The following is an 8,788-nucleotide window of genomic DNA, read 5'->3' as shown; positions in this document are numbered from 1 at the left end:
ATGGCGAGCAATGATCTCGTGAACGTACATTTCGGCCAACTTCTCGGCCAAAGAACTCTCCCGTATCGCCAAGAAATGGACACTCTTAGTCAGGCGATCTACGATGACCCATATAACAAGAAATCCCTTCGCCATCCTCGGCAACTTGGTAATGAAGTCCATCATGATCTGTTCCCATTTCCACATGGGAATCTCTAGAGGCTGCAGCATACCATGCGACCTTTGATGCTCGGCCTTGACCATCCTATAGGTCAAGCACCTCTCAACATACCAAGTGATTTCTCGCTTCATACATGGCCACCAGTAACTCAAACTCAGGTATCGGTACATCTTGGTGGCCCCCGGGTGAATAGAGAAGTGAGACTTATGAGCCTCCTCCATGAATTTCTGTCTGACCCCACCAAACATCGGAACCCATACCCAACCGCATTGGATCAATAATCCCCGGCTATCCTGCACAAACCGGGTGTTCTCGCTCTTGATCCTCTCCATCTTCGAATTCTCTGGTGACATTCCCTCAACCTGAGCATCCCTGATCAAGCTCACAAACGGAGAGTCCACTACTATCCTCATACATATCACTGGGGTGGAAGGTCTAGCTGAATTGCGGATCAAAGCATCTGCCACCATATTCGCTTTACCGGGGTGGTAAAGGATCTCGCAATCGTAGTCCTTGACTACATCCAGCGACCTGAGCTGTCTCATGTTCTTGTTCGGCTGATCCATGATGTGTCTCAAGCTCTTGTGATCCATGTATATGGTACAACGGACCCCATATAGGTAATGTCTCCATATCTTAAGATCGAACACCACCGCTCCCAGCTCTAAATCATGAGTAGGATATCTTGTCTCATGCGGCTTCAACTGCGACGATGCGTAAGCTATCACCCGTCATCACTGCATGAGGACTGCCCCTAAGCCTGTGATGGATGCATTACATAACACCACAAAATCCTCCACTCCCTCCGGGAGTGTCAAGACCGGAGCTTCATAAAACCGCTGACAGAGGGTCTCAAACGCCCTCTACTGCTCATGGCCCCACCGGAAATCCACCCCCTTCCTCGTCAGACGAGTGAGGGGTACTGCAATCGTAGAGAAATCCCGAATGAATCTCCGGTAGTACCCTGCTAGTCCCAAAAAACTCTTGATGTCCGAAGGAGACCTCGGAACCTCCCACTGCATGACTGCCTCGATTTTGGCCAGGTCGACCAAAATCCCCTCTTGGTTAACGAGATGTACGAGGAACTGGACCTCTCGCAACCAAAACTTACATTTCGAGAACTTGACATACAACCGTTCTCGTCTCATAACTCCCAACAACTCCTTCAGGTGCTCCTCGTGCTGCTCTCGAGTCTTGGAATACACCAAGATATCATCTATGAACACGATGACCGAGCGATCAAGCATCGGTCTGCAGACCCAATTCATCAGATCAATGAATACTGCTAGCGCGTTGGTGAGCCCAAATGGCATCACCACGAACTCGTAATGACCATAACGAGTCTGAAACACGGTCTTCTCCACGTCCTCCTCTCTGACTAATACCTGATGATACCCCGACCTCAAATCAATCTTAAAGAACCAAGATTCACCTTGTAACTGATCAAAGAGATCATTTATCCTTGGGAGTGGATAACGGTTCTTCACCGTCAACTTGTTCAACTCCCTATAATCAATGCACATCCGGCGTGAGCCGTCCTTCTTCCTAACAAAGAGGACCGGTGCTCCCCATGGAGAACTACTAGGTCGAATGAACTGCTTGCCCAGCAGTTCCTACAGCTGTGAAGACAGCTCCTGCATCTCGGATGGCGCCAACCGGTACGACGCCTTGTTGATAGGAGCCGCACCCGGCACCAGGTCGATCCGGAACTCGACCTGCCTCTCCGGAGGTATCCCTGGGAACTCCTTCGGGAACACGTCGGCAAACTCCCTAACCACTAGAACCTTTGAAACTGAAGTTTGATCTCTGACCCGTGTCTCCACCACATACGCTAGATAACCCGCACACCCGTGCTGAATATACTGTCGAGCCCTGGCAGCTGAACAAAACCATGATCCCACTCTGGTGCCCTCACCATATACAATCAGTTCTCCCCTACTTGGGGTTCGAACTACCATCCGATGGCCCTCACAATCTATCATGGCACCAAATCAACTAAGCCAATCCATCCCCACGATCACACACACCTCCCGTATGGGAATCGGTATCAAATCTATCGGAAAGGATACTCCGAATGTCTCCATATTGCATACTCAGTAGACCAAAGAAGTAGAAACTCCGTTTTCGTTAGCGATAGAGACTCGCAACGGACACTCTAGCTCACCTATTGGCACACCGAACTCTCTACTAAATGTCTGAGATACGAAAGATCGACTCGCTCCCAAGTCAAATAAAATCAATGCAGGCAATGAGTTCACTAAAAACGTACTAGCAACCACGTCCGGTGCTGCCCTAGCCTCCTCGGCTGTAAGTTGGAAGGCATGCCCCTGAGCCTTTGGAGGCTCTGCCTTAATTGGCCTCCCATCTGAAATCCTTAATGTAGCCGATGCGGGAACCTGCACCAGCTTAGCGGCAAGCAACAGATAGTTGGCCTTCAATTGGCCAACCCGATCACAGTGATAACATAACCTCATACTCGGAACTGGGGCGGCCTGGAGACAATCCTTCACATAATGCCCATCCTTGCCACACCTATGGCACCCACTACCAGCTCGACAAACCCCATAATGACCCTTTCCGCTCTTTTCACAAGTGCGGTTCTGCTAACCCCAAGTCCTAAATCAGCAGTCTTAGACCGCTTAGGTGCGAGCTGTGATTGTGTTGGGGCCTGCCGCCGCTCCCTCAACTGCAGCTCAATCTCCAACTCACGCCGTCTAGTGGCCTCCTGCAACTCCAGAAGAGTATCACATCGTTGTGTAGACACAAACTGATGGATGTCAGTCTTGAGCATGCTCAGATAATGGGTCATCTGAGCCTTCTCGGAAGCAAACTCTGGGCATAACATCTCCCTCTCTGTGAACATGCGGGTGTCTCAAACTCAAAACTCCTGTGACAATCGTTCCCGCTCAACCCGTGGAATGTATCAGGTGTGGAACATATCTATGAATTGCTCCCAAGTAACAATAGCTTTTTGATCATCAGTTTATGACCCAATCGTCAATCTCCACCAGTCCTTGGCCCCGAACCTTAGCGGGTTCAGAGCACACATGACCTTCTGGTGAGTAGGACACGAGAAAGTAAAGAAACACCCCTCCACATATGAAACCTAACTCATAGAATTGATGGGGTCCTAAGTCCCATCGAAAGTAGGGGGCTTCGTGTTATCGAAGTCCATATACTGGAAGCCCCGAGTGCCTCCTACTCCTCCCCCTGCTGCGGTTACAGCCGATGTAAGTGCAGCGACAGCCGTCTCTGCAAGCGCTACGTATCGTTCGTCGAAGTACTCGACCATGGCGGTCTTAATAGACCCAAACATCTCCGGTAGCTATGCCCGAAACAAAGTGGCAAACTTATCATGCAGGATCTCTCGAATCCTAGCGTCTAACTCATCTGTCCCCATCTGCACCACAGGCTCAGGTGCTGTTGGCGCCTCCTGGCCTCCGTCTCCTGATCCTGAACCTAAACCGGATCCAGTCACAAAGCGTCTCGTCATCACCATTCCGAAACATACCAAAAGATATCAGATAATCCACATAAATAACTGGGAACCAACTCCCGACTAAACCCTAGGGTGCAACACCCCGAGTTCAGAAGTGCAAGTTCAGGGTTCTTAATGTAAATAAGGAAGGCCGACTCAGCGAGTTGATGGATAGACTCGGCGAGTCGGGTCGCGATTCTAGTCACGCGTTAAGTGACCAACTCGGCGAGTCGGAGGTTGGACTCGGCGAGTTGGTGCTGGAATGAGAAAAACCCTAATCCGGAGTTTGTGCCATATATAAAGAACATAATACCCTCTCTTCAGCCTCTCTACATTCCCTTTGAGTCCCAGAAACCCTAATAGCCGTGAGTGAGAGCTTGAAGAGTGTTTGGAGCTTTGAGAAGTGAATTTGGTGGAGGAGACTTGAAGAGCAAGAGGCAACCATCAAGGATTTCGTGTGGTTTCAGAACCCACTCCAGTTTGGGACACATTTGTGAGGTATTAAGCTGCTACCTTGACCTTTTCTTCTAGAATCATTCTTATGTGGAGGCTAGGGTTTTCCTTGGTTAAAGGAATTGTTATAAAAGCTAGATCTGAAGCTGAAACTTCATATCAGAACCTCTTTTGAGTCCTAAGTTCATAAAGTTTCAGTCCTTGGATGATTGGTGAAGCCCCTTTTGTCTAAAACCCAAGCCCTAGTGTGTTTTGAGTTTATATCTCCTTGATATCACGTAAAGTTTGCAACTTTATGTGAGGGATAGCTTAAAGAAGGATAGATCTATGGATCTGAGCCCCAGCATGGCTTAGAAAGCCACTGCATGGGTTAAGAGCTAGAGATACTCGGCGAGTCGCATGGGTGGACTCGACGAGTTGGATGAAGATAGGCGGGAACTCAATGAGTTGGAAGAACAACTCGGCGAGTCTGTTGAATGTTGCCTTGGACTCGGAGAGTTTGTTCTTGGACTCGGCGAGTCTGGTCGAGGAGTCCTAACCTCTTCAGGTTGAACGGTGAATCGGCGAGTCGAGGGATGACTCAGTGAGTTGAGCGTGAAGGGATTCAGAGTTGTTGGACTCGGCGAGTCTTGGGGCGACTCGGCGAGTTGAGTCGCGATATGGGAGTTTCAAATCATGGGGACTCGACGAGTCAGCATGTTGACTCGGCGAGTAGAGTCAGTCAGGAAGCTTGACTTTGACTGAGGACTTTGACTTTGACCAAGAGTTGACCAGTTGACTTCCAGGGGTATTTTGGTAATTACTGGTATTTATTGAGTTCAGTCTTTTGGTATTGATCAGAAGTGGATTTCGTATCAGAGGTGGGAGCAGCGTGATCTTATCTTTTCAGTCAGCAGTTGCGAGGTGGGTTATCCTTACTATATCAACAAAGTCTAAGGCACCAAGGCCGGCCCTTTATCGGATGGGAATCCGGGTAGTTGTGTGTTATGTTATTGCTTTATTATGTTTTCATCCTGGTAGTTAGGATGGTATATGTTAGAGACCTGGTTAGGGTCGGTATCCTGGTTTATAGGATGATGCTATGCTAGTGACCGGTTAGGTCGGAATCCTGGTTAAGGTATGCTATGTATGTGATCTGCTAGATCGGTTGATTGGTGATTAATTGTTATATGATTACATGTTTATGTGCACATGGTTGGTTGACTGGGGTTGGGTTGAGGCGGGTCTTGCTTTGTGCTGTAGGCCAACAAACCCAGGGCGGACCGGATATTCCGAAGGCCCAGCGAGCGGTCCGGATAGGCTGTAGGCTCCAATAGGGCGGACCAGACGTGTCGAGGCTCGGAGAGTGGACCAAGTCGACTGAAGGCCCAGTGCAGGCGGACCAGTCATACTGTAGACTCAGAGAGTGGACCAGGTGGGTTGAAGGCCCGGTGCGGGCGGACCAACCACACTGCAGACTCGATGTATATGGCTAGACTCGGAGGGTGGACCAGGTGGACTGAAGGACCGGTGCGGCGGACCAGTCACACAGTAGACCCGAAGTGCATGACTGTTCTGTTATGTTATGATATGTTATGTGTATGGTATATGAGGTTGGTATTTTGGGGGTATCTCACTAAGCTTTCGGGCTTACAGTTGTGGTTTAATGTTTTGGGTACTTCAGGAGACCGTGGCAAGGCAAAGGCGTGATCGTACCGCTCCTCATGTTTTCTGTGTTTTATGACGTGGTTCTGGGAAAATACTCTGATAATAGATGTATTGAAAACCTTTTTGTAATAACTTAATGAAATTGGGTTGTTTTTGAAAAGTTTAAATTGGTTGAAAATTTTAGAGCGTTACATAGGGGTTGTGACTTCCTTGCTACGCGTATGAGTCCTGTGCTTTTAGTAGTACGGGCCCATACTACTTTCCACACCTACCCATATTTGTCTCAAGTATCACCACAACACCCTAACAATACACATGCACCTGGTGGTCGCTCAACCTCACCTATAGAGGAAGGCTAACTGTCTCACAACTGACCTACCGGCCTCACACAACCCACTCATTCATGAAACTTCCACCAACCCTGCAGCACTAGCGTATGCTGGCTATACATAACGCTGGAAGCTATAGACTTTTGAATATCTGATCCTACCTTAAGTCCCTAATCGACAATAATAGAACATAAGGCCAAATCAAGCATTCCCAGGCTATAAGATCTTAATTATGTACCACCGTGATACATACACAAGTAGCTAAAGTAATGATGTCAATTTCATATAAGAAAACCCTAGCCTAGCAGGCATCATGTAATCAGACAATTCTATCATGCAATTCCTGAAGATCCCTAGCCTAGTACTAGCATACTGTTCTAACATATCACAATGTCAAATAATCGTATGGTATTTTGGGGTCTACTTACTGGCTCCGGCTGATCGTACACCATGCATCCTCCTTTACTTATTTTGAAAACCATTTGAAAATCATTTTAAAAAAAAAATCTTTTCCTTGATTTGAGACTGGAGTCACACAAGTGTTCATCCAATTCACTCAAACCAAGGCTCTGATACAAACTTGTAACACCCATAAAATTCAAGCCAAATTTAAAACTTTTCAAAACATTTAAAACCAACAGTTATTACATATTTGTTTTCAAAATAGTCTATATCAGAGTTTTCCCAGAAACATAAATAAAACATAAGGAGTTGTATGATCACGCCTTCGCCTTGCCGTGATCCCCTGATGTACCTGAAACAATAAACTAAAATTGTAAGCCTGATAGCTTAGTGAGTTCCCCCAAAATACCGATACACTGCACATAACACATATACAAATAACATCATATATTGGGTCCACAACTTTACAGGCTGGATTATCCCCTAGGCCCACAGTGTGAGTCTGGATTGTCTTCCAGGCCCACGGATCACATCTAGATTGCCACCGAGCCCACAATACGAGTCTCCCTCAGCTCGTATCTGTAATACTCCCGGGTTTGTTGGTTACCGCACGGAGCAGTATCACCTCAACCCATCCCACATAACATGTTAACATATATCATAACAAGTGCACATACAAATAACCACATAAAAACACAGGTAGTCCTACAGATCTACCAAACTGGCATAACAACTAGCATGCAAAACTAACTCATACTTGACATAATACCAACTGCTAGGATAACATATCCAATGGGCCGACCTTGGTGCCTTAGAACCCTTAGTATAGTGAGGATAACTCACCTCACAATTGTCGACTCGAAAGATAAGCTCAAATTCTCGGATCACCGCCACAAGCTCCACCACCTTCCAAAGGACACCAAGTGAGGCAGATCTCTGATTTCCACACGTTCCTTGCTTCTAGTCACTTGATCTCCAAGCTTTCCTCACCAAAAATCCTCTTCCAAAGCTGAGAATCAGGGCGTTACATTTAGTCACATGTTTTGTTCGTTTTTCGTGACTATTATTGACTTTTAGTGACACCTAATATATTAAAACGTGACCATAAACTACTATTAGTCACATGTTTTCTCCTTTATCATGGCTATTGTTGACATTTAGTGACACATAATATATTAAAACATGAGTATAAACTATTATTAGTCACATATTTTTTTAGTTGTCATTGCTATTATTCACTTTTAGTGACACCTCCCAATTGGATTGCCCCGGGTTTGTTGACTGGCAGCACAAAGCATTACAGTCTCCACCCAACCACACTATATCAACATATGCATCAGATAAACATACAACCAGTCAGATCTACAGATCACTACCACATAACAACATCCTATATACCAGGATACAGATCTAACAGATCACTACAACATAACAACATCCTATATACCAAGATACATAGCCAAGTGGGCCGGCATTGGTGTCTTCGACCCACAAGTACAGTACGGAAAACTCACCCGAATTGAAAAGCTTTGAAACACTACAAAACGATCGTTTTTTCTGTACTGCTTGCATGCGTGAACCCACTAACACTAGGACCAGATAAAATCTCAATCAACAATCCAAAATCCTCAAGTTTGATCAAAAGTCAAATTTGGTCAAAAGTCAACGGTCAACAGAATTCAACAACAATCAAAGTCAAAGGCAACTGAGTACGCCCAACGTACGTGATTTAGGGCCAGTACATGCAACGTCAGGTACCCCCAACGTACATACGTCCAAGATATTTCCTTCCTTTAGTGCTTAATCCCTTATGACCTTTTGTCCAGAGCTCAGATCTAGACTCAAAACATCAACTTAAATCATAAAATTTCCACCTTTATGACTTTCCATGTCTAAAAAATGTCCAAAAGCAAAAACCCTAACTTATTTATCCATTAAGACATCTTAACTCTTTCATGGAAGGGATGGAAGGACCAAGATCACATTTTTATGGTTCTTAATAGCTCCATAATGGATAAAGTTGGAAACTTTATCCATTAGAATGGTCTAAGCAAACAACATCTAGTCTTTTAAGTTTCAAAGGGACCAAAATCGTATCTTTCTTACTTAATCTAGTAAGTCTAAGTTTCCAATCATTAGATATGAATCAAAATGATATTTACATGGATAAGGTTTCCAACTTTATCCATAACAAGGTCACAAACTTTCAAGATCTAAACTTTATGCACTAAAGTAACCCTAAACTCATAAATCCAAATCTATCTAGATCTAACAAATGCATCATCAAGATTCAATCTTTATACATCTAGAAGAAAGATC

Source organism: Lactuca serriola, chromosome 8 (genome assembly GCF_051521515.1).
Source record: "Lactuca serriola cultivar US96UC23 chromosome 8, Lser_US96UC23_V15, whole genome shotgun sequence".
In the NCBI taxonomy this organism is placed as follows: domain Eukaryota; kingdom Viridiplantae; phylum Streptophyta; class Magnoliopsida; order Asterales; family Asteraceae; genus Lactuca; species Lactuca serriola.
The sequence above is the reverse complement of the archived record's forward strand: the minus strand, read 5'-3'. Positions refer to the sequence as shown.